The sequence below is a fragment of the Rhododendron vialii genome, chromosome 6a, assembly GCF_030253575.1.
Source record: "Rhododendron vialii isolate Sample 1 chromosome 6a, ASM3025357v1".
Lineage (NCBI taxonomy): Eukaryota > Viridiplantae > Streptophyta > Magnoliopsida > Ericales > Ericaceae > Rhododendron > Rhododendron vialii.
The window spans coordinates 15,458,250-15,466,786 of NC_080562.1; the positions used below are offsets into that span (position 1 = coordinate 15,458,250).

The following is an 8,537-nucleotide window of genomic DNA, read 5'->3' on the forward strand; positions in this document are numbered from 1 at the left end:
GATGGCTACCTAGCATGCATTCAAAGATATTATCCAGAGGCTCAACGTGGCTAGTAAGGGATTCATGTTTGGATAGACGAAATGAATGCCTCTCTTCATTTTGAATCACACGACAAAGTGACAAGGATCCTAGCCAAGAGATTAAGGGCTTTGATATTTAACCAAGTAGATTTTCTAGGATTGAGGACAAGCACACAACGGATGTATGAAAACATGGCCGATTTCTCCTCTTCTCTTTGTTCATGCTTTAACTTTTGCCTAGACCGCCCTTGCAGGTTTTCAATCTAGCGAGCTCATTTTTCTTCTCCTCTCTTTTTCCCTTTCTCTTCTCTTTTCTATTCTCCATCTTCAACAGTGGTACCAAAAATCTTCAACTCAACAGAAATGACATGGGTTATAGTTTTGAAAACTCATTTTATACATTCGACAACTCAAGTGATTATGATGTGTTTCAAAAAGATATCATGAAATCACTTTGAAATCCCTAAGGATTGTTTTCAACAATTAATGCTATTATGAGCATTCTATAGCAGCAACTCAGCACAGGAGAGAATATTTTCAAAATTTATGGCCGACCATAAGGTGCCTACGTATCTCAAAAGAGAATCAGGCCAATCATAGTTCATATCTATGGAGACAAGAATCTTAGATCCATATTTTATGATGAGTGCAACAATTTGGCCGAAAACCATGATATACAAAATGATTTTAACAAATTCAAGATTCCAACACCATGGAAAAATATATGCACAAATCTCATTTCATAGGGAGGGAAACATGGGCCAAACTAATGGCCAGAACTAGCCAGACAAAACTTCCACAAAAGGACTACCTCAGATTCCAAGATGTGATAGACTTGGCTGTCATTGCTCAAAACTTGGTTGGATTAAATCTTTAATTTTTTTGTCAGTCGTTACTGTCATGTCTAAGACCAAGTCCCAAGTTTGGGAGAAGCAAAAACTTAATCATGCTTAAGTTGAGATATCCAAAATTAATTGTTTATGCGGTGGACTCATTAGACATGCATGTAGCCCCTAATATGCAAACTGCCCCTAGTATCATGTAGTGGCACAACCAAATGACATGCGATGTTGACATGAAAAAGATGAGGATGATGGACTCCTCCTTCGGTTTGGCCCCTTACATGGTTAGAAAAGGGCAAGCAAAAATGATATATATAGCACAACAACTACTTGCACAGATTATGGATGAGCTATGTACAACAATTTGTGTGCATGCATGAGTTTATTGGATACCATAGACGGCCAACAATTTTTGATATGGATGATTCTTAAAACTCATTGCTTACAAGTACTGTATGCCACTTAAGATCCTACTTCTAAGCCCATCTAAGAACCAATCCACACCATAAAATAGACCAAAAAAAACTGAGCAAATGACCACAACAGAGAGTAGACTTGGAGTCCACCGCTGCGTTGGCAGCTATTTGAATGTTCCACCTTACATAATTTTTGATTTTAAGAAAAACTTGTTATTTGAGGATTTGATCATCATTAGCCATTTTCACTAAGAAAAGTTTCGAAAGTTTTTCTCTCTTTCAATTCTTGGTTACGGAAGATTCATTCACTCCAAATAGTGCTAACATGATTTTCTACCAGCTTCAGGTTATTCTTTCAGCAAGTGTTTATCAAAACTCATTTTTACCAAAGCAAATCGGGGTTCGTCTTTCAGAAACTCATTCAACAAGTTTTTCCTTTCTTTTTCCTTCTCAAAACATGTTTAAGGTCATTGGTATCCACATGATTACCTGCCAGCATATTGACGAACTCCTAAATCTTACCGGCTCATTGCAGTAAGCAAGCTCAGAATTTTGAATTTTAAAAGATGGGTTACTAGGCCAATTTGGAAATAGGAATCAAAGTCCTAAACTTGTCATGAAAATAGTACCGCCACTTCTATCCATAATATCCTCAACTTTGCATGCCATTATCCACAACCCGCTCTACTACTTCACACCCATCCTTTCCTTTAGCCAAGCAAGACAGAGATTGCTAGAGTAGACCCAATTAAATTGCCGACAGGGCGGTTTTTTTTTTTTCGGTGTTTGATTTTGTTATAGAAATCCATGCTTCGCAGTGCTTCAAGCAAAGTGGGAGTGAGAAATAAGTAGTGGTGCTTTTAACTTACCAAAAATATACCTTGCAGGCAATGATATGCCTTAGTGCTCAGCTATAAAGACTTAGAGTTAGGGCTCTTAGTTCACGCCCCAACCCTTCTGCATAGAAAGCGATATTACAACAACATAAACAAGGTGTGAGGAAGAACTTCAAGAAAGTATGCAGGTAGAATCCTAACCTGTGGGATCCTGCCCTATTTTGATAGGTTCTAAGGCTTTTTAACACATGTAAGGTTTGGGTAGTCTCAAGGGTGCTTTGGTCGTCTTTTGTGTGTCGAATTCCGGTCGGCGGCCTTCCGAGCTCTCAATCGGGCGTGGAGCTGGCATTTTGTCATTCTGGGATGGTGATCTCGCTGATGGAGACTGCTCTGTTGCAGGGGATTGTTTGGTGTTCTGGTTGGTGGTGGTGGTGGTTGGCCCTCAGGCTTTGACTGCATTGACTTTCACTCTGTAGGCTGGTTTCCGCCGCCGGTCTCTACATGTAGGAGAGGCCGGCTTGGCTTAACGGCGAGGCTGGAGTCCGGTGGTTTGTGCGGAGGTGGCTATCATTGTAGTTAGGATTTTGTGAAATGGTTTGGGTGGGCCGGTCCAGGCTTGGACCGGATATAGGTGTTTGGGCTTTCTTTGACTATTTTGGGTTTGGGTTGAGCTTAATGTTTTTTCTGTTGTGGATCCTGATAGACCTTTAGGTGTTTTGGGCTTTGCCCTTGAGGTGTATTATCCAACTGTTTGTTGGATTCCTTTCCCCTTTCCCCGTTTTAATAAAATTCATCTTTTGCCGATCAAAAAAAAAAGGGTGCTCCGTTGTCAAAGGGCACTAGTCCCCTCACCAACCCATCATAGGTGGCAATTGAGTGATCCCCTCTTTGATATATCACTATGTACAAGTGACTGTAGAGTTTGCTAGAACCCCTAACATAGCCCATGACATGCCAGGATATTAGGTGAACTCAACAAGGTTGCCCGCTCGATGCATATGATAAAAGAATTAAATAACGCAAATATTAATTCCATGTTGAACTTTCTGGTTATGGCTCTCACGTCCCCATCAGAGTCGCCAAAACTGTGGACACCTCCCCGAAGGGGCATCGACACACAGATATCCTCTTTCCTCGTTTCCACTTCATAAACCAGAATTAAGGATATTCCCATGGCTAGGAACATCTCCACACTATAGTGGTTATCATCAAAATAGAGTCGCCACCTAGTTTATAAAACTAGGATAAATAGGTAGAGATCTCAGGTATGGGAGCCAAAAGTATGATAAGAGGAAGGTGTTAGGCACCCCTCTTCACCCGGTCATGAGATTGGTCCATAATCGTTCAACATAAGACCAATATCTGCTTTATTTAATTCCATAGAAATAAACCGGTTATTCAAGCCTTTAAACAGTTAATAAGGTGAGCCAGGACAAGTAGTTAAACTGCATGCATCAGAATAAACAAAAGCAGCAGGCTGCCCCAGCAAATGGATTTCACGGCCGTGGGATCCCGTTGGATTGATGTACCGGCTGTAGGAACGATGTCCGAGCCGATGTTCTTCCTCGCTCTAGAATACTAACAGTTAATAGAAAAAAATAGATTAAATGCAAAAGACGAAAATTAAATCAAACCATAGGCCCCTGGGCCTCACCACCTTGATCCTTCAGAGATTGATTCCTCGAATTGCGATTGATTGTGGTGAATAACTTTGCAAAACCCACTACAACAAAGAAGGCCTTTAATAGCATAATATGATAGCATTCTTTCCCAAATGCTATAATAGAGCTGCATTTTGAGTTTAAGACAACGTTCACGGTACTGTAGAACAGCCAAAGGTATTTGATAGCGTTTCATTAAGGCCCCGTTCCGGAACGTAAAATAAGTACTTATTTTTTAAGAAGGCAATTTCAAGTTCAAAAATAATGTGTTTACGCAAATAATTTTTCTACTAATACGGATCTTGTTTAATAGATCTCATTAAGATCTTTAATACGGTGCAAAAAAAATTAAAAAATTATTTTTCATTTACATTATTTTTGAGTTTGAAAATGTAAAATAATCTGCTTATTTTTTAAGAAGGTTTCTAGAACAGGGTCTAACTCAACTACATCGTGCTGCTTCTGTGTTTAAGAAAGAAAAAAAAACTATATCGTGCAACGTTTACTTTATTTGGGGATTGTGTGGAAAATCCCTTCTTCCTCTCTTCCTCGTTTCAATTTCAAGCCCTAACACACACACATCTTTCTCTCTTTCTATCTCTCTCTCTCTCACCCTGGTAACCCAGGCAATTTGAATGGTCTCGAAACCCTAGCCCTCTCGGTAGCCGTCGCTCGGCAGTAGCCTCCCTCCCTGATATCCCCCTTACCTCGTACTCCCCCTTACTAGATCTTACCGTTTTCCCCTTAATCGCTACAACCCGCATCACCTCTGCCAGACTCGGGTCTCTTCGTCACTGGGCGACAGGTAGGAACCCTTCCTGCCTCTCCCAGACTCGGGTCCCTTTGTCACAGGGCGACGGGTGCCTCTCACCGGCCATCGTCGTAGTCTGCCTAAGCTTCCCTAAGGGCCATTACAATGCCTCGCCACTGACGATATATTGCTCCAGTTTGGGTTTGCTCCTTCATCGGCGCTGCTGTCCTTTTCGCAGGGATCTCTGTGTCGCCCAATCTCCCCCGTAAGGTCAGTTCGTTTCAATTTTGATTGGTTGATCTGCTTGTTGCTTCAACTCTGTTTTGGGTCTGTTTTTTATTGCTCTATTTGCGTGAGCTTTGGCTGGCTGTGGTTTCGATTTTGCTTGCTTGCTTGAGTCGTTTCGATTTTGGTTGGTTGTGGTTTTCGAATGCTGTTTGTGATCTCTGTTATGATGTAAATCGTGCGACTATGGCAATTTGGGGTCCAAACATGGGAGGATGGTTTCTTGTGATTAACAAACAAAGGATTAAAAATGGTGGGTTAGGGAGTAATAATCAACCGTTGCTCACTCTTTTCATTGACAACTTGCTAGAGGAGGCTGATCAAGGTATATGAGCAATGGGTTTACTAGTGGCTGGAAACAGAGGTGTTACGGCTAAATCATCTTCGGGATCGAGTGAGTGAAAAGGGCATAAAAAGGGATATCCTTTGTTTATCGAGTGTTTTTTGAAAATTTCATAGCTCATATCACAAGATCTAATATCTTATACCTGATAGAAAGATCTTCACATCAACTTGAACAATTTAGTTATCAAATTGAACTATTTGTATATATGTGATGATATGGCTGTTGGAAGAACCAGCTGAAGCAAAGAGAACATAAGGAATAAAGAAAAGAAAGATAGGAAGTTAAGGCTTTTGTCTCTGTTTGGAAATGGAATTGAGGGAGTGTAAAGATACGAGTCCGCATGACCTCATAAACATGGCCACAAATGGGCCAAGCCTAGCTTGTGGTGTTTTGGCCTTGGCTCAATTACTTGAAAGGTATGTGCGGGCTAGGTTAGCATACATGACAAGCCTAGCAGTGCAGCCATACATATTCATGAGCTTACCAGCATATTTTGGCTTGGCTTAGTAAGTCTAAGAATTGCTTTAAAACTGTAATCAGGAGTTGTTAATACCATCTTAGTGCCAAACAAAACATTGAAATAGTAGTTTGTCTTCTCCTTTTGGAATGTTATTGTATGTACTTGACAGAGTCAAATGGTTTAATGAACAACCAAGAAGTTTAGAAAATCACAAACATACATCATATGCTATTTTTTTGGAACACAACCTGCTAAGAATAGGACTGTTTCGATTCAGTTCTTTTATTATACGAGCTATTAAATGAAGCTCGGGCTTAGCTCATCGAATAAAAATGACCCCGCGAGCCTAAACTTGGATCATCCGAATTTTGTTTATTGAACTTAATAATAGATGACTTCATCGTACATACATTTACCATTATAAGTCAAATGTCCAGATAGGCTAGACCAGGGCAGATGCTGATCCTGGAGACTTTAAGGTAGCTTTTCTGCGTAGTTAAATTAGTATAGCTGGAGTATGTTCTGAGGGATGAGCCTAATGAACATACAAGTAGCTACGAATATAAAGGTAGCCACAATAGCATGTTAGATTATGTAGTTTCTTCATTTCCATTGAAGTTTGATGACTGATGTGTTTGTGAGTTTCTTACACTGAGCTCTTCCAAGGTTGTGGGCAAAGTGAATAAAGATTTAAGAACACTTCGTGGTGAAAATAGTCAAGGTAGTGGGGAAAAAAGATTTATGCCAACTTGTTGCTGTAGTTCCAAAAAAAGAAAAATGAAAGAAACTTGTTGCAGCTCAAGTTTTGGGAAGCTTGTACCCAACGTTAGAATTTCAATGATCTCTATTACGATTATTTAGTTGGGGTTTCTTGATTGTGCTCTCTTGGTTTCATATTTGTAGCCCTTTCTCACTAGCTAACTGGTTTTCCAGCTTAATCTTTATATTGTTTTGGTTATGACTTATGATGTTAGTGTTTGCTGAAGTTTTAGGGAAACAAGTTGACTATCCTCTCGAAGTGCCTAAAGATGAATGATGAATTTCAAAATACATGAAAAACTTGTTTCTTTGTGTACTTATTGTTAAGTTTTATGACAATTGATAACCTCATTACTCTTATGCTTGATCTAGTAGGACTTAACTGTTTGCCTAGAAAATGCAAGAAGACTATTGTGGGTTTTCTATGGTTCCGTCTTCTGATTAACGTTTGTACTGCCTAACGCTTTGCATGCTATGCTTTTCCAGATTCATGTGGATACAAAAAACACTACCATTTGCTGCCTAAAACACGACCACATATATTTGTAGCATAAGACAATTTCATTTGTAGCCTAAAAAGACACTTCAAACTTCACGGGGGCGGGGCTGGCTACATCCCACAATAATCTGCCCACCTTTTCTTTGAATGACATTGTGACTATCCACAATCTTGTTTGCTGCCTTTGGCGATAGGCTTAGTGTCGTAGTTTTGGTAGATTGATCGTCTTAGCAATAGGAGTTTACTTACCATATTGTAGGAGTTTGTCCACAAGTCTTATATGACTTATCAAACTGATCATCACCTTCGAGAATATGTGCAATTAGTGATATAGCTCCATGTATGAGGGTACATTAGCGTGATTTATGTACGCACCAAGGTGCGAAAAGGCATTTTAGCTTTTATACGTGTAACTTGCATTTGTTGTTCGTATAGGTTAAATAGGACTTGTATTTGCTTACTCCTTTTTTTGCATATCATATTTATTCTGATTAATTAGGCTAGTTTGTAGCTTGACATTCGTTATGACTACTATATTCATTAGTTAAGATGTGAACTTGCTCATAGCCATCTTGAGATTAATTTGAAATAGAAAAGGAAGAAGATAGGGGACAACCCCTTTGAAGGACATTAATCATGTTGTGATGTAAAGGACATTAATCATGTTGTGATGTTTGATTGTGTTCCTGTGAACAGTTTCATCTTGGACTTATTGCTTTTTGGTAGGGGAAGCAAGGTTTCCATTATGCATTGATTCTTCTTATTCTTTAGTACTTTTCTTCTTATTCATGGTTTTCTCATATAAAACATAGACTCATTTTCCTTTGTTTTTGTTCTTGATTTCAAAGTTTAGAAGGAGTTATAGTTGAAGATTTAGACAATGGCAGTCAATTGGTACACAACAATGGATAAAGATGGCCTCTTCAGGTAACCAATTTAAATTAATGTCACTTCTAGTATCAATTTCATGATTATTGTGCATATATGTATGTGTTGTGCATTTTGTTGCTTTAAAATTGTTTTGTAGTTAATAGTTTTTACCTTACTATTGTGTTAGTTTGAATATTTCTATACTTATAGGTATGTGTTCGGCTTTGGGAGCAAGACGGTATAAACTCGGTAAAGAAGTAATCTTCAAGTAAAGAACATCTCCGCGGGTGAAGAATTGGGGTAATCGAATGATATGGCTGCCTAGTTTAGGATTTCATTTTATGGAAAGGGAGATTACATTAGTATTTTTCTAATGAGTGTAATTACTCTTACTTTTCAATGTAGTTTGTGTTGGAAAATTATTTTCCAATCTATATTGTAATGAATCTTCATCTAATGGTTGAATTATTTATTTTACATTGACATCATTTCGCGTTGGATGTATTTGGTGTTGAATGTAATAAAAAATAATAGTGAATTGGTGTTGAATGTTGTAAAAACAATATTGAATGAGTGGTGCAATGATAAATATGCTATAAAAAGAATCTCAAACTTAGCATGCAAAAAATGCTATTAAAAGTATTCAAAACATAGCATTCTATGAAAGCTGTTAAAAGTTGATCGAAAACAGTGTTCAAAAAACGCTATTAAAAGTATGTCAAAGACTGCGTTCAAAAAACGCTATAAAAAGGAAGTATACCATAGCGTGCAATGAACGCTGTTGAAAGTCT

The 8,537-nt window shown here is 38.6% G+C and overlaps 1 long non-coding RNA gene across 1 annotated transcript; it reads left to right on the forward strand.

The window, feature by feature from the left end:
* Nucleotides 1-4,391: 4,391 nt before the first annotated feature.
* Nucleotides 4,392-8,229, forward strand: LOC131329080 (uncharacterized). Its single transcript, XR_009200618.1, has 3 exons — nucleotides 4,392-4,797; nucleotides 7,725-7,803; nucleotides 7,957-8,229. It is a non-coding gene; the product is annotated as an uncharacterized LOC131329080 (long non-coding RNA).
* Nucleotides 8,230-8,537: the final 308 nt, after the last annotated feature.